The sequence below is a fragment of the Zingiber officinale genome, chromosome 1A (assembly GCF_018446385.1).
Source record: "Zingiber officinale cultivar Zhangliang chromosome 1A, Zo_v1.1, whole genome shotgun sequence".
NCBI lineage: Eukaryota > Viridiplantae > Streptophyta > Magnoliopsida > Zingiberales > Zingiberaceae > Zingiber > Zingiber officinale.
Window position 1 is genome coordinate 97,878,972 of NC_055987.1, and position 24,170 is coordinate 97,903,141.

The window sequence follows — 24,170 nt, forward strand, 5'->3', positions numbered from 1 at the left end:
TCTGTACAAGATCGCTTTACTACATATCACTGTGGGCAGCCAAAGGTATAACAATCCAACAATCACATCAAACTCATCGTCAAATCTATCAACATCGTAGTGAGTCACCCACTGATAAGAAAATGGGTTGACAGGGTAATCCAACAAATGACATAATGCAGTCACTCCACACCCTGCATTCAACATAAGCAGAATTATCATGCTGCTACCAACAATACAACTAGCACACTTGCTCACACAACATATGTATGATCGACATAATCCTCCAATTTGTACACACCAAACACACTCATAGCACAGGTATAAATCAGTGTGATACCTCCAACAATACCTATCGAACTCGTGTGCATATATCAACATAGGTATAATCGACAATACACCTCAAACAACCTCACATGGCATATATACACCTTATGCCAAGAGTATAATCAACGTAATATTTCCAAAAAATCATAATCGGCACAAGTATACTCTCAAAACAATCATATAATAAACAAGATACCTCAAATATTACACCCAACACATCCGCACATACCATAACTCAGATTAGATCGATAAGATACATCCAATAAAACACTCAAACATATGTGCACATTCCACAACATAGTTTTTAATTGACAAATACCTCCAATAAACAATCAGACATGTATGTCTAACCACTCGGGTGTAATCTACTAAAAACCCACAATAATCATATGTATAAAGGTGTACGACCCAAAAGATAAAGTCAGAATCCAAAAACATCAAGACACTCTCATTTTTTTTTTTCAAAAATATCAGCCCACATAATATCAGATGAATAAGTCTCTACTCCCCATGAGAGCAAATTAATATTCCAAACATCAAATCATTATTTATCCACATAGTCCAATATCAGAGGAAGCAAATATCAACTTTATCATCCTATTTACTAACCACAACTAACCAGATTTATTACAATCCACAAGTACACTCAACCGTAAATTCTCTAGCACCTGATCTATATCTGATCATCAATTATAATCATCAAATATGTGAATATCATACATGACACTTACTATATCACCATCAATGACAGCCCAAATAATAGATCATCAAAATAGTTATCCACTAATAAATCATCAAAACAATATCTAGTAATAGATCATCCGACAACCACATAACATTTACTCTCATAAATCATTAGAAATCAACATATCACAATATCTGATCTCACAATATCCCTCAACCTCAAATCATTCTCAACAATGATCAAACATGATAACTCTCCAATGACCAATATTCATCGTATCGGATGCCCTAATATCCAAAAGATATGAGTATAAAAATTCTACTGGCTAAGTCAACAAGAATATGTAGGTATCATCCATTAGCCAGCTAACAATAGCAGAGGCTGGTATGTGCCTCCATCTCCTACTAGTAGTAACAGAAGCTAAAACTACTGATGGTATGATATGAAAAATCACCAGAGACTATAATCCTTGATCTCTATTAGGGTCGACCAAGATCAGTGGCTAACCCATCACATGTAATATGGCTACAACAACCAGACAGGTAATAAAGATAAAGTGCTAATAGATGCATTAACTATCATAAAATAAACATCATACCTATTTGCCGTCTGGAGATGTTCCATCGCTGTCCAGTCCCCAACTTCTGACCTCAAAATTCTGAACGAGAAAATCGCCGGAAATCCATATAAATCCGAAACGGAAATCCAAAACATAACCATATCGAAAATCCGAAAATCCAGAATAAATGCCCAGTTTGACTCGCAAACCTGGCTAACCAAATACCCAGAATACCACAACAGCTATCTGATAAATCTCCAAAACACCAAAAGCAGGTATCATAACCCGCTCTGATACCAATAAATTGGTATCAGATAAATCTCGAAAATCCATAATACAAAAATCCAACAAGTATCGCCAAACTTGGCGCTCTGATACCAAATAAATAAATTGGTATCAGGTTATCCCAAACATCCAAAATACGAAAACAAAAGATCGTAAAACTTGGCTCTGATACCACTAAATTGTCACGCCCCAGAGGAGTCCCTGTCCGAGAAAATTTCGGCAGCATCTCCCCTGTACGGTGGACAATCTGAAACTTTTTTACATCTCACAAATACCTCAGCCACAGGCAGCTGGAATAATAACAACAAAATAAAACATCACCACGCAGTTATATATAAGTATTCAGCCTCTGGCTGTCACAACCACGCAGTTAATAATAGTAATCACAAACAATAGTACTCTGACTCGAAATCCACCCTACTCAACTACACTCGTAAAACTCAAATCCGACGAACTCACCTCTTCTGCCTTCCAGGCAGGCATGTAGTAGAATAAAAATCCAAATCATATCACAAGTCCATCAAACGAAAGGATTCCATACAATATCCATATGTAAAATCCAAAAACAAGACTAAAACAAAGTCTGATAGAGAAAAACTAAAATAAAATAACAACTCAACCCAGCAGAGGACTAGCACTACGTGCTGAGGGGACCAGCGACTGGAACTCCCTCCAGACAGCATCAACCTGAAAATAACAACAATGGAGGCGGGGTGAGTCTAACACTCAGCAGGTACAATTGATATGCAAAGTAAAGAAATAACACCAAGCACTAATCATGCGTACAGTCTCCTGATAAAAATAAAGGTATATGCAACCGAAGAAGACAAGAGAGAATCTGTACTAACCAGGACCCGGTATAATGACAAACAGTCCGAAAGGTATAGAAGACCTGTATGCATGTCAAACATAGGTATCCAAACAATGTGCAGCATATAAATGCAACAAACACAAACACAAACAATAAATGCATCATGCATATGATGCTAATGTCATGGTCACCCCTGACGCCAGTCAGCCAACTCACAACATAAGTGGGACCAAGTGGGTAGGGTTGTGACAACCGTGCACTCAGCAACACTACTCCTGATGAGTGATCGAGTGGACGGGATGCTGTCGGAGTACATACGTACTCCTACCCCAAATCATAAATGGGGGAGCGCAATGCTCTCATCTCCCGGTACACTATGACGGGGAGGAATCTCTAACGTGCACTGCGTCACACTACCCCTGAGCGGATCAACGGAGCACCGGAAGAGTCAAACTGACGTGCTACCACGCTGTGTCACGCTACCCATGAGCGTCACAACGGAGCACCGAACAGTGATGAAAACTGGCAAAGTGCTCGACAATAATGGAGCAATCTATCGCACAGCATGCGATCATGCAAATGGTGCATGTCACTAAGCATGGTAATATACTAAACCAACCTCTGAACATATAACAACGGGCACCATAGTGAATAAATCATATCAAGATATACTGATCAATAAGGTATCAAACATAGGTCCTGACATGGTAAAACATGGTTATATCACTACCCATGAGCATGTGAAATCAGATATGTATCAATAAGAGATGCAAACAAACAAACAATCAAGTAGGTAACATTTATCGGGCAGTGATTAATCGAACAAATAAGAAAACACAATTAATGCAAATTGTTAATTTCATTACTAAGCATATCAAAGACAATAAGTCAAAAGTACCCGCCTCCGAAAATAGAAAGGTCCAATCTGACTCCGAGATACTCGTCTCGCGTCAAAGTCCTGTGTTAAATCCCACAGTTTAACTAATTTAATTATAAACAAATAGATAAACTAATTTCTAATCCACTGACCAGTTAGGGTTAGTTTCATTAACCCCAACTACACCGCTATACAACTTCTAAACCTAAATCAATAATTATTGCTAACACAACTAGCAATAATCTAACACAAAGATCAAAACCATAAACCTTACCTCAATTCAACCGCTGCTGGAAGTCACAAAGTTGTTACCCAATTAGGATTGTTTACAGCCAGCAAAGATAAATTGCTGCTGGAACAAAACAAACAAACCAAAACAGTAATTAATCCACATTCTTAAACATACAGAATTTCCAACCAAGCTACACCTTACCTCAATCCTCACAGCAGGGAGGTTGCTGCTGGAAATTGCTAGCTGAAAATACCTACTGTCGTAAATTCTTGGCCGGAGCTACACTGATTCTACAACCACAGACATCCACCTGGTGAGCACAACATCCTGTACCAAATCAGAAATCCAAATCCAATAAACCTTACTTACCCGATACCTTCTTGTTTTCTCTCTGCCGACAGCTAGTGGTGAAGCAGGAAGATCCGATGGTGAGGTATAGGTCACGGTGAAGCCACTAGAGCTTGGAGTTTTGCCTTTGGTTGAAGACCAACTCGCTAGAGCGGCGGTGAACCAAGTCTAGGGCATGACTCGATACTACTCGCTCTCGGTAGTGGCACACAGAGGAAGAACTAGGCTCGGCGGGGTGGACACACTGTTCCAGTCGGCTGTGGGTGACAACGGCGGCGCAAGATCACAGGGGAGGCCGGCAGTACTAGGGCACGACCCAATCGGCAGAGAGGCTCGGCCGTCGGCTGTGGTGGCTCCAGAATCTCCACAGCGAGGGAAAAAGAGAAGAAGGCGATCGGCGGCGCCGGGTGGCTAGGGCACCGAGGGGTGCGTCGCCGATTAGGGCACAACCGTCGGGCTGTGGAGTCGTCGGGTGAGGCTCGGTAGGCACGCGCGGGGAGAGAAGAAGGGAAGAGGCAATGGCTTCGGGTTTCGGGGAGGAAGAGACCGCCGGCCGGCGGTTAGGGCCGGCGGTTAGGGCCGGCGTTGGGCGTGAGAGAAGAAGAGGAGAAGGCTCGGGTAGGGAGAAGAGTTTTCGGTGAGGAGAATAAAGAAAAGGAATTTAAAAAGAAAAAGTAAAAAAATCAACTTTTTCTCACTTAAATGGGGTAGCCCGAATAGGCTTTTCCGGACCCCGTTTTTATCCCCGTCAACTCGTCCGTACGAACTCCGAAAAATTCCCGAAAAATGTCCAAAAATTCCGAAAAATTCCCTTATTAATATTCATCATTTTTCCGGTATTTTACAATTTTGAAATTAATATTTTCTATTTTGAAATAAAAGGAATATTTTTAATTCCTACAAAGTTTAAAATATACATTTTCTAGAATATTTATTTCTATATTAAATGTTGATTAGAGTTAAAAGGAGTCCATAATTATTTATCTTTTAATTAATACAAATTTTAATTTGACTTTTGTATATGAGAATTTTTCCATATGTGAAGTTATTTCTTTATTTGCTTCAATTTGACATTGCGACATTCTACATCGGGCTACTACTCCAACTCGACGACTCGACTCTCAGCTAACTCGTCCATATACAAGGCAATTCAGCCATCCGAAACTATTCATCCTTCTCTACTTAGTAGCTTGAGATTATCAGTTCAAGTCGTGTCAACTTTAATTTTCCCTAATTCTCTGAAAAAAATTATCAAACATAGCCCGGTAGACTACTCAAAGGGAATCAAGTAAAAAATTTATTCACTTTGTTTTTTCCCCTAAGTTTGATGCTCAATTTATAAATTCTTCCGAATCACAAATGTATAATTTGGGAGATCATTAATAGGAAACAAGGGTCAAGTATAATTTTTATATTCTTTTATGAGGAAATTTTTAATTCTCATTAAAATAATGTCGGATATCAAGTTTTTCAACCAAACTGGTTAATTCCTATTCTCCCAAACAAGTGGAAAAGGGGTAGAAGAAATAAAATATGTCATATGATGGGAAACAAACTTAGTAGTGTGTTTAATATGTACGAGAGCAATAGTGTGTGTTTTATCCTATTTATAAGCTTACAAATTTGCAAAATTTGAGCTTCCGTATAATGTAAATTCTCATCACCATCCATGATTTCCTGCACATATGTGAACGAGACAAAAAATGCCAAAAGTCTTCTTAATCCCTGAGCATTAGCGAATGCTAGTCCTTTGTGAATTCCATTGAGTTTACCTTCTATAAAAAAGTGTGGGATGCTTGTGTGCACCAGCCAAATCCGTATATATTCCTTCCACGATGATCTCGTATCACTCCACCAATAAATCCATAATGGTTAAATTTCTCTTAGACACAAGTGTAAACTTCTAGTTTTAATGTTCCTGATAACGGATCCGTTAGTTCTATGGCTCTTCTGTAGCTTGATTCGGTTGGTTTGTTGGGATGTATATTATAAGCCTAACTTTTGTATGAACATCTATTTTGAAATATTTTGAAATGAGAATCACTTTGATCAAATATCTGCATTTTATATTTATATATATGTCAATGCAATTGTCCATTAAATTTATATTGTAGATAACATGATTTGTGGTGTCACACAGAAGATCATGTTATCAGTACTGTAACGACCCACCTCCTACTAACTAGGCTGCGAGGCCGGACCGTCACATTATGCTGTACTAACTTACTCCTTGACCTTTTACTAACGTTTAGGCGCGGAAAGCTGCACTAATTAAAACTTTGTTAGTTGTTACCACTAATCTGGAGCTAATACTCAAATCACAATTTTATTCCCATCAATCATATGCTAAGGGGTATAATCTATGATGTACCTGTCATGTCTTACATCCCTTATGGTCAAGGAACTGAACTACAAGGTTTCTTGGTCGAAACCCAGCTTCCCAATTGATTGGAATCGAACTGAATTGATGGAAAGCTATTGGATCAATCCATTGATGGATTCAACTCGCTACTGTGCACGGGGTAAATTCTGGATTGATCGGCTGATCGATCCAGGCTTGCCAATCGATCCAGTGATCGATTCCAAAGCTCTCTCTATGCGAGGCTAATTCCCCGATCGATCGACTGGTCGATTCAGGAGCTTACTGTTCACGAAAATTGGCTCTCAATCGATCAACCGATCGATTAAGGTCCCTCCAATCGATCGGTCGATCGATTGGAGTTTCTGATTTCGCTGCAGAACTTTGATTTCACAGCTCGATCATACACAACTCAATATAATAAACTTAAAATGCTTAGAGAACATTGTAATAGGTCTTCACTAACATTATGCATGATTTACTACTCAACAATAAGCTAGCTAGTGTCCTAGGCATGGCATAAACATGGTTTCACATTTCAGAATTCTTAAACATTCCAAAGGTGCATAAACATTAAAAAGAACAAAAGGTTCTAATTCTTTAAATTTGCTAGTTCCCAAGAGTCTTCATTCCAAGTTCCTGGCCACACACATCTTTGTAGCATTGACCTCCAACCTCTGCTAGTCCATCTTTCCTTTACCTTTATCTGCAGTATAAGGAAAAGAAGTATCTATAAGCTTGGGAGCTTAGTAAGAAACCATCTACCTCACAAAACATGCATACGATGCAATTTATGCTTTTAAAACATGGTATTTGAAATATATGCTGAACATTGCTAAACATGGATTCTAAAACATGGCATAATCACATCCGATACATGGCAATCATAGCTAAGCATAAATCAACATGTGGATCCATAAGAACTAAACTGAAATAAAAGCTAAGCTACACTACTGCTAACTGATGCTAAGCTGCTCTATATTCACATAAACTATATTATGGAGTTTTGAAACTATTTATCATAAATAGATGAAAATACATAATCATGCTACTGATGGGCTCGATAACTATACTTGCTATGCGCGCATCTCTAACTAAACCCGAGGTTGCAAGTCCCGAATTTAGTAGAGTTACTAGGTTATCTAAACCTAGGGACGACTATGGGAGCCCAACCCAAGGACAACTGAAGTCCAGTACAGTGCCACTAAAAAGTAAAATACTGATTTGTAGCTAATACCTTATCTTGCTCTTACTAGGTTATCTGAACCTAGAACTAGGTTATCTGAACCTAGAGGCGACTATGGGAGCCCACCCATTGGACCGTAGTCCCATATAAGCTAGAGCAAGACTAAATATGCTATTTTAAATGCTTTTACTACGTTTACTGAGCTATTAAAATAACTACTGTGGCATTTTACTGAGCTAAGCATTAAAGCAAACACTTGGTGTGCGCTAATTCACACCCTATATACTGAAAATTCTGCATATGACTAAATTAATGCATAAAACACACGGAAAGCTACTTATACTGCAGGTGAGGGGTTTATTACCTCCTGCTCAAAGTTTCTTATAGATCTAAACGCTAGGTTTCCCGGAGAAGAGACCTCTTCGACAATCTCCTCGCGTCTACGTGCCCTTCTCGCGGAGAGGAACGTTCTCGTACTGAAGTCATCGCCGGAAGGTGCTCTTGAAGCCCTTGGAACGGAACCCTAGCCCTTGGGGCTTGGTGCGCCGAGAGAAGAAGAGAAGGGAGAGGTGGCGTGAGGGTGAGGAGAGGAAGAATCCCGATCCAAAAATAAACCCTCACTTAATTATTTCCCTATTTATATTAAGTGGGTAATTCGACCCATCTCTAACATAAATATAATTGAATCGCTTTTCTTTCAGCACGGCCCTGTCGGGTTCACTTGGTTACTAAGTCACCCTATAAGGTATAGAATTCGCTAGGTCTCGGGTTCAATTCCCGCTTAAGCTATTTTACGTTTCTATTTGTTTTTTCTACTTCCGCTACTCTAAAAATTCCATAAATATATCCTAAAATTCCAGAAAAATAGTAGGATATTTATAAAAGTCTTTTGAGAATTTTCGAGCGTTACAATCCCCCATACCTTATAAAAAGTTCATCCTCAAACTTAGAATAACTCTGGGTACTTCTGTCTCATGCTAGCTTCTGTCTCCCAAATTACCTCTTCTGCTGTATGACTTTACCAAATGACTTTTACTAATGGTACTTCCTTGTTCCGTAATTTCTTAACTGCTCGGTCTATTATCTGAATAGGCCAACTGTCATAGCTGAGGTTTTCGCGGACTTGTACCGACTGGGGCTCAATCACCTGGGTGGCATCTGGGATATGCTTCTTCAGCATAGAGACATGAAATACATTATGGATAGCTGACATCTCCTGGGGTAGCTCTAGCTCATATGCTACTTTGCCAACTCTCCTAGTGATGAGGTATGGTCCCACATATCTGGGACTTAATTTGCCCTTCTTCCCAAAACGCATTACTCCCTTCATGGGAGCTACTCTGAGGAATACTGTATCCCCAACTGAAAATTCTAAGGGTTTGCGCCGTATATCAGGATAGCTTTTCTGGCAGCTCTGAGCTGTCTCTATCCTCTGGCGGATCTGCTGTATAGCTGCCGTGGTATCTGCTACTAGATCTGTTTGAAGTTCTAGTTCCTTTTGTTCACCACTCTCATACCAGCAAATTGGAGATCTACACCTCCGCCCATAGAGAGCCTCGTAAGGTGCCATGCCGATGGTGGCCTGATAGCTATTGTTGTATGCAAATTATGCTAAACTCAGATATTTGCACCAACTTCCCTTGAAGTCTAGGGCACACGCTCGAAGCATATCTTCGAGTACCTGATTTACTCGCTCCGTCTGACCATCTGTCTGGGGATGGAAAGCTGTGCTAAATTTTAACTTGGTGCCCAATGCTGACTGTACACACTCCCAGAAGTGTGATGTGAATCTACTGTCTCTGTCTGAAATAATGGTTCATGGGACTCCATGCAGTCTGACAATCTCCTTGAGATACAACTGAGCTAGCTGCTCCATGGAGTAGGATATCCTGATAGCTAAGAAGTGGGCTGATTTAGTCAATCTATCTACTATTAATCAGATGGCGTCAAAACCATTCATGGTTCTAGGTAGTCCCACTATGAAATCCATGGAAATATCCTCCCACTTCCATTCTGGGATCTGAATGGGCTACAGAACTCCTCCTGGTCTCTGATGTTCTACCTTGACCCTCTGGCAGGTCAGACAGGTACTGACATATCTAGCGATGTCTCTTTTCATCCCCGGCCACCAAAAATATTTCTTTAGGTCTTTGTACATCTTAGTGGAGCTAGGATGCATCGCATAAGGAATCCTGTGAGCCTCGTCTAGGATCTTCCTCCGTAGTTCCTCCTGATCTGGAACACAAGGTCTGTCACCAAAATGTAGTACCGCACTTTCGGACACTCTGAACTCTCCACTTCCTGATTCTGCTAACCCTTGCTTGATTTTCTGAATTTCAGGGTCCTGCTCCTGAGCTGTCTAGATGTCACCAAACAAGGTGGATTCTAACGTTATAGTAGAGAGCTGTCCCACTATAAGTTCGAGACTGAAATCTGTGATCTCCCTCTGTAGGGGCGGTGACATGGCTGCTAGGGATAGTAAGGTAGCACTGGATTTCCTGCTAAGTGCATCTGCCACCTTATTAGCTTTTCCTGGATGGTAGAGGATGTCTATGTCATAGTCTTTGACCAGTTCGAGCCATCTGCGCTGTCGCATATTCAGATCCTTTTGAGTGAAGAAATACTTCAGACTCTGATGATCTGTATACACTCTACACTGAGCTCCATACAAGTAATGTCTCCAAATTTTGAGGGCGAACACAACTGCTGCAAGCTCAAGATCATGAGTAGGATAGTTCCTCTCATAGTCTTTGAGTTGTCTGGAGGCGTAGGCGATCACCTTACCTTCTTGCATCAGTACTGCTCCTAGTCCCAACTTAGAGGCATCGCTATAAATATCAAAGCTGTCTGTGTTTTCTGGTAGAGTCAGAATGGGTGCACTGGTCAGTTTTCTTTTGAGTTCCATAAAACTATTCTCACAGTCCTCTGTCCACTGAAATTTTTTGTTCTTCGTGGTGAGAGCTGTCAGTGGGGAGGCTATTCTGGAGAAATCCTCTACAAACTTTTTGTAATAACCTGCTAGTCCCAAAAAGCTTCTGATTTCACTGGCGTTCTTGGGTCTTTTCCAGTTACTCACAGCTTCTATCTTACTGGGGTCTACCATGATACCATCTTTGGAGATGATGTGACCCAAAAAGGCTACCTGATCGAGCCAGAATTCACATTTTGTGAACTTGGCGTACAGCTGGTTCTGCTGAAGGGTATGCAATACTATTTTCAGGTGCGCTGCATGTTCTTCCTGAGTTCTGGAATAGATAAGGATGTCATCGATGAATACGATAACGAACTTATCTAAGTATTCTCTGAATACCCTGTTCATGAGGTCCATGAAAGTAGCTGGAGCATTTGTCACGCCAAAGGGCATAACTACGAACTCATAGTGTCTGTATCTGGTCCTGAAAGCCGTCTTGGGTATACCACCTTCTTTGACTTTAACCTGGTGATATCCCGATATGAGATCTATCTTAGAGAACACTGCTTCTCCCTTTAGCTGATCAAACAGGTCATCTATTCTGGGAAGAGGATATCTGTTCTTAATCGTGACTTGGTTTAGTGCTCTGTAATCTATACACAGGCACATGCTCCCGTCCTTCTTCTTCACGAACAATACAGGCGCTCCCCAGGGTGAGTGACTAGGACGTATGAAGCCCTTGTCAAGCAGCTCCTGTAGTTGCTCATGAAGTTCCTTTAGTTCTGCTGGAGTCATGCGGTATGGTGCTTTGGAGATGGGATTTGTACCGGGAATAAGTTCTATCTTAAATTCTATCTCCCTGTCTGGTGCTAGGCCTGGTAATTCCTCAGGAAAGACTGCTGGGTAGTCACATACGACTCGGACCTCTTCTAGCTTTCGGTCCTTGTCCTGGCTGGTACTGACTACATGTGCTAAGAATCCCATACATCCCGACTCCAGTAGTTTCTGTGCTTTCAGAGTTGAGAGAAACTTCTTGGCCTTTCTCTTTGGTTCTCCGATGAACCCAAACTGCACTCCTGCTTCGGGTTGGAATACAACTCTCTGTTTACGGCACTCTATGGAGGCGTCGTACTTCATCAGAAAGTCCATTCCCAAGATGACGTTGTAGTCAGCCATATCTAATACTATCAGATCACCAAAAAGCTCTCTGTCTGCTATGATGATCGGCACTGCTCGGAGCCAGTGCGTGGACGCCATAATCTCTCCCGAAGGTAGCATCGTCAAGAACTGACTACTGAGTACCTCTGGAGGTATTGCCAACTTTTCGGTGAATGCCCTGGATATATAAGAATGGGTTGCCCCAGTATCGAATAAGACAGTTGCACTTTGCTGTAAAATACTAATCTAACCTGTAACAACTGTCGAGGCATTTGCTATGTCCTCCCTGGTGAGTGAGTAGATCCTCGCATTCGTCGTGGCTGAGGGGGCTTCTAATCTGCCTTGGCTGATGTGTGGACCGTCTAAAGCAGCCTGCATCTGATGCAACTGTGCTGGCTTGACTTCGTACTGAATTGGCTGTGGTGGAGGAAAGCTGGTCTTGTTTGGGCATTGTTTAGCCATATGTCCCTCCTGGCCACATTCGAAACATCCTCGGGTGCACTTGCGACAAACTCCTGGGTGAAATTTTCCACAAGTGGAACACTTGGGATAGCTGGGTTGTTTACTAGCTGGCCCTCCTTTTGGGTAACTCCCTGGTTTGCGTTTGTTGCTGGAGTTCCCTTTCCAGTTAGAGCCGTGGGAGTTGTGGCCCTAGTGTTTCTGAGTACCTGAGCCTCCTTGGCCTTTAGACTCTGAGAGGACTTGCTTCTGCTGCTTGATACTATTCTGGTAATGCTCGGTGGTTAAAGCACTGCTCACTAGTTCTTCCGTAGTTTGTAGCCTACGGACCCCGCTAGCCACATTCATTGCTATTTCCGGCCTTAACATCTTGAGCATCAACCGGACTCGCTCTCTTTCAGTGCTGACTAGTTCGGGGCATAGACGAGCCAATCTGTTGAATTTCCTCACGGTCTCCTCGACTGAAAGGTTACCCTGACGAAATTCAGTGAACTCGCCGTAGTGACGGTTTGTGACCCGCATGTGGAAAAACTACTCGAAGAATTCCCTTTCGAAGTCAACCCATGTCATATGATTCACTGGGCGCTTCGCTTTAATTTTCTCCCACCATATACGTGCGTCTCCTGTCAGGCAGAAAGAGGCGCATTTCACCTTCTCATGTTCTGGCCAGTCCAGAAGCTCCATCGTACTCTCCAGCATTTTGAACCAGGCTTGAGCATCCCATGGTTCACTGGTGCCTGAGAAATTCTCTGGCTTGATCTTCTGCCACTGAATCAGATAGGCTTCCCTTATTACCCCTGCTGTTGGGGCTACTGGTGCTGCAGGTTGGACTGGTGGAACCTCTATCACTACTGGAGTTGCTAAGTTAGGCTCTGGGGTGACAGTGGGAGTGTTCTGCTGGTTAGCCCTTAAAGTGGCTATCTCCTGTTGCTGCTCAGCTAGCTGCTTCTGTAATTGAGCCACTACCTCTGCAAGGTCTGGAAGAGGCACTGAGCTGCCTGCCTCATGCTGGGGCTCAGTAGCTGGTGTCTTTCTAGCTGGACGTTCTCGTACCATTTTCTAAAGGAATAGAGGACGTACATAACTAACAGAATCATATTGCATAACTATTGTTATCATATTTAATTAGCTACCAAAATCACGTTAGAGGCTATCATACATAAGCATGCTTTAGTTAACAATAAACATGAAAGCAAAACATAAATGAAGTGAGAGATGTTCTTACTTGGAAGCAGCAGGTTCAATGCTGATGTGTGTGTAGGAAGTATGGAACTTTGCTCTGATACCACTCTGTAACGACCCACCTCCTACTAACTAGGCTGCGAGGCTGCACCATCACATTATGCTGTACTAACATACTCCTTGACCTTTTACTAACGTCTAGGTGCGGAAAGCTGCACTAATTAAAACTTTGCTAGTTGTTACCACTAATCTGGAGCTAATACTCAAATCACTATTTTATTCCCATTAATCATATGCTAAGGGGTATAATCTATGATCTACCTGCCATGTCTTACATCCCTTATGGTCAAGGAACTGAACTACAAGGTTTCTTGGTCGAAACCCAGCTTCCCAATCGATTGGGATCGAACTCAATCGATGGAAAGCTATTGGATCGATCCATTGATCGATTCACCTCGCTACTGTGCACGGGGTAAATTCTGGATCGATCGACTGATCGATCCAGGCTTGCCAATTGATCCAGTGATCGATTCCAAAGCTCTCTGTACGCTAGGCTAATTCCCCGATCGATCCAGTGATCGATTCCAGAGCTTACTGTTTGCGACAATAGTTCCGATCGATCGGCTAATCGATTGAACTTAGTCCAATCGATCGGCTAGTCGATCAAGGAACTTACTGTTCGCGGAAATCAACTCTCAATCGATCAACCGATCGATTGAGGCCCCTCCAATCGATCGGTCGATCGATTGGAGTTTCTGATTTCGCTGTAGAACTCTGATTTCAGAGCTCGATCATACACAACTCAATATAATAAACTTAAAATGCTTAGAGAACATTGTAATAGGTCTTCACTAACATTATGCATGATTTACTACTCATCAATAAGCTAGCTAGTGTCCTAGGCATGGCATAAGCATGGTTTCACAATTCAGAATTCTTAAACATTCCAAAGGTGCATAAACATTAAAAAGAACAAAAGGTTCTAATTCTTTAAATTTGCTAGTTCCCAAGGGTCTTCATTCCAAGTTCCTGGCCACACACATCTTTGTAGCATTGACCTCCAACCTCTGCTAGTCCATCTTTCCTTTACCTTTATCTGCAGTATAAGGAAAAGAAATATCTATAAGCTTGGGAGCTTAGTAAGAAACCATCTACCTCACAAAACATGCATACGATGCAATTTATGCTTTTAAAACATGCTATTTGAAATATATGCTGAACATTGCTAAACATGGATTCTAAAACATGGCATAATCACATCCGATACATGGCAATCATAGCTAAGCATAAATCATCATGTGGATCCATAAGAACTAAACTGAAATAAAAGCTAAGCTACACTACTGCTAACTGATACTAAGCTGCTCTATATTCACATAAACTATATTATGGAGTTTTGAAACTATTTATCATAAATAGATGAAAATACATAATCATGCTGCTGATGGGCTCGGCAACTATACTTGCTATGCGCGCATCTCTAACTAAACCCGAGGTTGCAAGTCCCGAATTTAGTAGAGTTACTAGGTTATCTAAACCTAGGGACGACTATGGGAGCCCAACCCAAGGACAACTGAAGTCCAGTACAGTGCCACTAAAAAGTAAAATACTGATTTGTAGCTAATATACCTTATCTTGCTCTTACTAGGTTATCGGAACCTAGAGGCGACTATGGGAGCCCACCCATTGGACCGTAGTCCCATATAAGCTGGAGCAAGACTAAATATGCTATTTTAAATGCTTCTACTGCGTTCACTGAGCTATTAAAATGCCTACTGTGACATTTTACTAAGCTAAGCATTAAAGCAAACACTTGGTGTGCGCTAATTCACACCCTATATACTGAAAATTCTGCATATGACTAAATTAATGCATAAAACACACGAAAAGCTACTTATACTACAGGTGAGGGGTTTCTTACCTCCTGCTCAAAGTTTCTTACAGATCTAAACGCTAGGTTTCCCGGAGAAGAGACCTCTTCGACAATCTCCTCGTGTCTACGTGCCCTTCTCGCGGAGAGGAACGTTCTCGTGCTGGAGTCGTCGCCGGAAGGTGCTCTTGAAGCCCTTGGAACGGAACCCTAGCCCTTGGGGCTAGGTGCATCGAGAGAAGAAGAGAAGGGAGAGGCGGCGTGAGGGTGAGGAGAGGAAGAATCCCGATCCAAAAATAAACCCTCACTTAATTATTTCCCTATTTATATTAAGTGGGTAATTCAGCCCAACTCTAACATAAATATAATTGATTCCCTTTTCTTTCAGCACGACCCTGCTGGGTTCACTTGGTTACTAAGTCACCCTATAAGGAATAGAATTCGCTAGGTCTCGGGTTCAATTCACGCTTAAGTTATTTTACGTTTCTATTTGTTTTTGCTACTTCCGCTACTCTAAAAATTCTATAAAAATATCCTAAAATTCTAGAAAAATAGTAGGATATTTATAAAAGTCTTTTGAGAATTTTCGGGCGTTACAAGTACTTTGTATTTGAGCATGATTTTTTAATAAGTTGTCCTAATTATGGTTTTGAGCCTTGAGGCCATTTTTATCCATTTTTGGATTTTATTGTTGCGTAAGTTGTGTCGGCATGCATTCTATCGACTTTGTTTATTTTCCTGTGTGGTTTGAGCGTATACCTGACATGTAAGTTGTGTATTGTTTTTTGAATTTTGCTGTATTTTGGTTCCAACCGTGTAGGCAACATATACAACTGTGTGGTTGTGATTGTTTATATCTGTGTGGGCTATTGCTATCATACTTGTACTGCTGTATGGCTATATATATATAGGATCCATACGTTGTCCTAAGGGGGGAGATGTTATTTGTTTGTTAGGCAAGGACTCCTCTGGGGCGTGACACTATCCCAATAGCAACTCTTTCCTGGTCTCTCCATCTGGAAGTAATAGATTGCTATTAGTCAACCAACATTTACTAGACGAATAGCCCAATTGACTACTCCTCAAATAGAATCAAATAAAAACAATCAATTTTTTTTTACCTAAGTTGAATGCTCAATTTTTAAATTCATCTAAACCACAACTTTATAATTTCAGAGGTTGCGGATTACGAAGCAACAATCAAGTAAAATTTTTTATGTTAGCATTTGTTTTGCATTTTTAATATTTTCATTGCACTAAACTCTTTTGTGTCACCATGAAAAATATTCACAAAAGAAAATGTTTTATGTTTTAGGCTAAGGATTATTTACCTCACATCTAACTCCTTAATTCAACTATGATCGATTCTATTCCTATCTAAAGCTATTATTTGTTACAATATTTAATTTTTTAAAATAACATTTATTATTTATTTTAATAATAAATTTTTTATGTATTTAGTATTTAAAATTTTAAATAATTTAGAATAAAAAAAAATTCTCCAAATGATAATGACTTTTGATGTGCTCTGATCGTTCGGATCATCCCAGAACTTTTTGTAAGTTATAACTAAAGGATTTAATTAAAGGTGTGATTAATGCAAAATGGTAAAAATTTATAAATTACAATATTTAAATGAAAAATATTACAATTAAGGTATAATAAATTTTATATAAATTTGTAAATTATTTTATTGTGTTAAATTATTTTATATATATATATATATATATATATATATATATACTTTTCTTATTAAATCATTTAATGAAAAAGAGATTCAATATTGAGTTCACCACTCCATCACAACTTCTTTAAATGTTCATTTAGAACATCACTTTAATTTATTCAAAGGCATGACATATATATAAAGTTTATGGACCTAGCCACAAATGCACCTCCAGACCACATTCTGCAAGAGCCTCCTAGTTCCACTGGCAGCCGGTTGCACCGTGATTAGTCGTGCTCTGCATGGTGTGCAACCATTACACTTGCCACTGCAGTTCGGCGGCGTCGAACCTTGATCAATCTGCCACAACTCTTCGGTTGTGATCACCTTGTTGTCTTGCACATTAGAGATTCCTTCGCTTGCAAGCTCCGCATCTATTCCTCTAGCTAAGAATATATAGATTAAACAAGCAATATAAATCTTAGGATCATATATATGTATTGTAAATCAAATTGTCATGCATCAAGAAAACCTTGTCGACATTATACCACTAATGATGCAAAAGAAAACAAGGAAAGAGAGAGCCAACGTTCCTTTTAGTTCCATTGTAAACTATTATACTTGTTATTGTGTGTAAAATTAAGTGTCAATTTGCTCATATTTATAATGTCAATTCTAAACTTCCTTTATATTAAATTTAGAAATTATTATTGAAAAAGATAAATAATTTATTCTTACTGATCAGATGTATTTAGAAAAATATTAAAAATAGGAAACCTTACACAACAAGAAAAAAGCCTTACAACAACGATTTTTCACCACTGTCGTAGCCCCTTTCGGACTGTTGTTAAAGGCTGTGTTGTTAAAGGGGTACTCAAAGATAATAGTTTTTAATCGTTGTCTTTGAAAACAAAGACAACAATTTTTACAACGGTGAAAAACTGCTGTCTTTTCCTTCAAAGACAACAGTTTTTCACCGTTGTCTTTGAGCGTCTACCTTTAATAACAGGGTCTTCAACAACAGTTTTAAACTATTTACGACAACAATGAAAAACCGTTGTCTTTTTTTGATAAAAAATAAAAAAATATTAAAATTTATTATACAATTTTCTAGTATTATAAATCATTCAAAATACTAAATTTCTAAATAAAATTTAACATATAATTTTCTAACATTCGAAAGTAATATTTACAACATTCCGAAGAAATTTCAAAAGCAGCCAACAAAATGACAACGACACTATTAAAACAGAGGTAGAACAACACAACATCCTAATCCTAGAAGAGTAACACAACATCCTAATCTTGATATCCAGTTTTGAAGAGTTGGATCATTTGAACTACTTTTACCATGTACAACACTAGAAGAGTAACAAAACACTGCTTCTTAATTCTCCTAATCCTTCATCTTCTTCATCCTTGCCATGTTTGCATCGTACTTGGATCAAAGTGGACCAAGTAGATAAAGAAAGAAGATAAACCAAATGCCTTCATCTTCTTCATCCTTGCTTCTTAATTCTCCTAATCCTTCATCTTCTTCATCCTTGCTTCTTAATTCTCCTAATCCTTCAAACTCCACCTGTAAGATGAAGATAAAGAAATGCCACTTGATCTAAACTAAATGCCTATGAATAATAAAAAAATCTGAAATCTCATAAAGTAGACTTAATTCATTAATAATGCATCATATTGAATGCCTCTCCATGACTAGCTTAATAGCCTGTGCTATAGACATGTCTTCATTTGTTTCATACCTGAGTTTGTTAGCCTGTAAACGTTGAATAGTCATTTAACAAGAGAAATATTTCCAAGTTATCAGCACTGCAGATATAAGGTTAATAAAGAACTTGCCTCTTCCATAATGGTTTCAAACACCTTACCAACTTTTTCCACTAGATCTTGAGGCACTTGATGTCCATCACCATCAAAGAGTGCGTAGCTGAAAAATAGAAGTAAATTTGTCTCCATAAGATTATAGTCTCCATGATCAGTTATATCTATTAGTTATTCAGTTAACCATTACCTCTCCAAGTCATGATCATACAAGACAGAATTATCACCAGAAGTTCGATAAATTGGTAGACCAAGTCTTCCAATCCAAGATGCCAATGGATTCTCGTTGTAGACACCATGCAACCTGAAGTGTCCAAATTAAAACTTCTAGTCACTGAAATTTTGAAGGCTGGCCACAATCCTCTTCAGAAGGAATGAAAACAAAAACACAAAAAAAAGAAGCATACCAGGCTGCTCCCATGTCAATAGGAAAACCAAATGAGTAGTTAGTGTGAACTCGACCACCAATTCTATCCCGAGATTCTAAAAGCACAACCTAAGGAATAAAAAATAAACTTCCATGTGATACAAATTTACCCAGCCACTTCACACACTGCATTCATATCAGAACTTAGAATCTAATATGTAAAGGCAACTGAAAAAACTGTTAATTTATATCGACATAACACCTGAAAAGCTGCATTTTTCAGTGCATGAGCAGCTGCAATCCCTGCAAATCCACCACCAATGACAATGGCAGAAGGAGAGCGAGATTGCCTTGCTTCAGTCTTTTGATAGAATGATGCTGCAAGAAAATTTAAGTCAATATATATATAGATATATATGTTGATGTGAAGCAGTAAAATGCAAACTAGAATATATTTTAACACCATGAAAAAAAACATAATTAATAATAAATCCAACACAAGAACAAGCAACATATTCTGTCGTGTTGTATATATATTTACCAAATGCATTTTCCTTCCACATGGTTGAACTCTAAAAATAATTCAGAAAGTACCCCAATAATAAGACTGACAACAGAAAACACCCCAAACATAAAAATTTAGTTTTATTTGCAATTATGACAGATAATCATGTAACTAGCTTCAGTATTCCCACCAAAAAAAGATATGTAACATAACAATATACTGATACAAAGAAAACTAAAGGGATGACCATTAAAGGAAAGAATACCTTAAATAAAATGAATTCAGAAAGTTCCCATAGGCTCTGGATTAATCCTTTAAGTTTACTTTGATCATGAGCTAAAACATTGCAGTGAATAGATTTAAATCGAAGTAGGTAAAATTCCCATTTTGGCAGCCTGTATACCTCACGAAACCCATCTGCAATTTCACACTAGAAGTTGAAATCGAGCTCTTAAAAATCTTTAAACTTGATATACCGAAAGCTGGAATAGAGCAGGAGGCTATACTCACCAGAAAAATCCAAATTGATGCTTGAAATCATTGAAAAAGGGATGAGTAGATTCAAAACTCTACTAAGCTTGAACACCAACATCTCACGACTGGAAGCCCTAAGAATTGAGTTGAAATCAGTCAAAAAATTGAAGATTTTGTGACTAAAAATTTACGCTGAAATAGGTCACAAAAAGGACTCTATTTGGGCAGAAACAAGCATAAAAAATATGTAAGGAACAAAACCCCTCAAATGATTTGAAAATGAGGGAGGCGGGGAAGCGAAGGGTGTCAGTAACAGTGGCGAGTACGCGGAGAATAAGTTTGTCCAAGAGCAGTAGAGATCTCTTCCTCCATTGCAGGTTCGTTTTCATTAGGGTTTGTGTTTGATCACTGAGTTGCATGTTGAAGAGTGCATGATAGAGAGGCCTTTTAGTTGAGGCGGCAGCGACGCATATGGCAGAAGCGAACCTGAGGCCCATCTAGGATGGAAGGCAGTGGAGCATCTAGGGTTTTCGACGAGAAGATGCAAGAGGAAGAAGTAGAGGACACTTACTGTTAGTGGATTTCATGTCGGAGGTCTTGCCGGTGAGGGCGTCCTTAATGGACTCGTGGACTGCTGCTGCTCCTGCGCGGCTCCGGTGAGCGAGAGATTGTGAGAAAAGAGAAAAGAGGGGCGGATTGAGAAGATAAAAGGGTGGAATGCAACGGCAAAAAACTTTCGGGGAGAGGGAAAGAAGAAAAGCGGGGCAAAAATTGGCAAAGGGGAAAAAACGACGAAGGAAAAAAAACACTAGTATTCAACATCACTTAATAGACAACGGCTTTTAAAAACTGTTGTCGTAATCCCAAAAAAAAGCGCACATAGACAACAATTTTCAAAAACTGTTGTTGTAGCATTTAAAAACCGTTGTCGTAGTCTTAACAAAACATAAATAGACAACGGTTTTCAAAAACCATTGTCGTAGGCCAAAAAAATTACTAAAAGACAACGATTTTTGTTAAAACCGTTGTTAAAAGGCAAAAAGACAACGGTTTGGTATAAAACTGTTGTCGTTTGAGTGTTGTTGAATGACGTTTTTCTTGTAGTGTTATCATCTTATTGAATGACTATTGTGGCAACAAATTAATAGTTATTAAAAAAAATAGATAATTGCAAACATGGAAACAAATATCAAAGAAAAAGTTGAATAAAGAAATTAAAATATTCAAAATTACTATACCAGTAATAAATAAAAATAAATTTAAAAATATTTATGATTGTCGCATCTATCTCTAAATATATAATTAGAGATTTAATTCTTATTATTTTAAAATTAATATTTTCTATTTTGAAATAAAAGGAATATTTTTAATTCCTACAAAGTTTAAAATATACATTTTCTAGAATATTTATTTCTATATTGAATGTTGATTAGAGTTAAAAGGAGTCCATAATTATTTATCTTTTAATTAATACTAAATTTAATTTGACTTTTGTATATGAGAATTTTTCCATATGTTAAGTTATTTCTTTATTTGCTCCAATTCGACATTGCGACATTCTACATCGAGCTACTACTCCAACTCGACGACTCGACTCTCAGCTAACTCGGCCATATACAAGGCAATTCAGTCATCCCAAACAATTCATCCTTCTCTACTTAATTAGTAGCTTGAGATTATCAGTTCAAGTCGTCTCAACTTTAATTTTCCCTAATTCTCTGACAAAAATTATCAAACATAGCCCGATAGACTACTCAAAGGGAATCAAGTAAAAAATTTATTCACTTTGTTTTTTCCCCAAAGTTTGATGCTCAATTTATAAATTCTTCCGAATCACAACTTTATAATTTGCGAGATCATGAATAGGAATCAAGGGTCAAGTATAATTTTTATATTTTTTATGAGGAAATTCTTAATTCTCATTAAAATAATGTCAGATATCAAGTTTTTCAACCAAACTGGTTAATTCCCATTCTCCCAAACAAGTTTAGAAGGGGAAGAAGAAATAAAATATGTCATATGATGGGAAACAAACTTAGTGGTGTGTTTAATATGTACAAGAGCAATAGTGTGTGTTTTATCCGAAAGCTTACAAATATGCAAAATTTGAGCTTCCGTATAATGTAAATTCTCATCACCATCCATGATTTCCTGCACATATGTGAACGAGACAAAAAACGCCAAAAGTCTTCTTAATCCCCCAGCATTAGCGAATGCTAGTCCTTTGTGAATTCCATTGAGTTTACCTTCTATAAAAAAGTGTTGGGTGCTTGTGTGCACCTCCCAAATCCGTATATCTACCTTCCACGATGATCTCGTTGTTGGAGTGTATACTAAAAGCCCTAGCTTTTGTAAACATTTATTTGTTAAAATAAAAGAATCACATTGGTCAATATCTGTATTTATTTATTAAATGTAATTATTTAATTAATTTATATAGTAGGCAACATGGAGTGTGGTGTCACACTCAGAAGATCATGTTGTCGGTTCTCTATAAATTATAAACAGTTGCTCACGACTAAGATAGAAAGGAACAAACTATCAGTATAGTTGTAGTGTAATTAAGTATTAGTTTATCTTGACTAATAAATTACACTAATACACTTTAAGTGTATTGAGTAGGATCATTTAGGTATGTTTTTTTTGTATTGACTTAGTAAAAGAACTAAACCTTAGTTATTATGGAAGTGTGTGCTCTTAATCCTAATATAATAACAAGCACATATATTTAATATTTATTTCTTTGATTTATCAAAGGGTGAGGTTTAGCTCGATAAATCAATATGCTCGATAAGTTGGGAAATGATATTACTTATAGTGTGTGTTATTTATTATAGAAAGAATCTGTGTCCTAGTTATCTAGGTTGAGAATGTCCCCAAGAGGAGCTCATAAGGATTGCCAGGTTAAACCCTGTAGGTGGACCTAGTCCAACATGACAATAAAGTTGAGTGGTACTACTCTTGGAGCTAGATATTAATTAAGTGAGTTGTTAGTAACTTACTTAATTAGTGGGCATTCGTAATCTTAAACACAGGGAGACTAACACACTCATGATAAGAAGAAGCCCATAATGTAATTTGGGATTGGTGCGGTAGTGCGGTAATAACTCTCTAGTGGAATGAGTTATTATCGATGAACTTGAGTTGTGTGTTCGGGGCGAACACGGGATACTCAAGCTCATCGGAAGGTCAAAACCAATTTCTCCTCTAGGTCCCTGTCGTAGCCTCATTATAGCCTCAAGTCCATCCAAATGTAAGTCTCTTCTTGGTGTCCAAGAAGGGGGCCGGACCATTGCTTGGTAACCAAGCTATGGCGGGCCACATCCTCTTGAAGGGGTCGGCCCTATAGCTTGGTGACCAAGCTTGTAAGGGCCGGCCATAATAATTCAAAAAGGGAGGGTTGTTTTGAATTTTTAAAATCTTCTCTTTGTAGAAAACTATAAGTTTTAAAAAAGAGATTTTAATTTTTAAAACTTTCCTTATTTGAATTTGGCCACATGTTTAAATAGAGAGTTTAAAAGATTTTAAAACTTTCCTTTTTTTAACCATCCTTATGGTTTAAGAAAAAAAAAGGAAAAGAAGTTTTAAAATTTAAATTTTCTATCACCATGTTAAAAAAGGAAATTTTATAAGATAGTTTTTTTAATTTTTAAAACATGGTTTTAATTTTTAGAAACTTTCCTTTTTTAACTCATACTTTAGGAAAGAGAGCTTGTAAATGTTATAAGAGGATTTCTTCTTGTAAAATTTTTAAAAATTATTTTTCCTTTCCTTTTAATTGTGGCCGGCCACCTTGCTTGGTGCCCAAGCAAGGGCCGACCAATAGGATTAAACCAAATTCAATCCTAAACCAAATAGGATTGATCATAACCATTGATTGGTGATTGATTCAATCAAGAGGAAAGAAAAGGAAAAATAAAAAGGGAAAAGGAAAAACTCATGGATGATTTTATTTTTTATAAAAGGTTTTTCCTTATTTGCCTTGGACAAGTAATATAAAAGAAGGGGTGAGGGGTTTCATGAGATACAACTCTTATTCTTTTGCTTGGGTGATCTCTTGGTGGTCGGCCGTCTCCCTTCTTCCTCTCCCTTTGCTC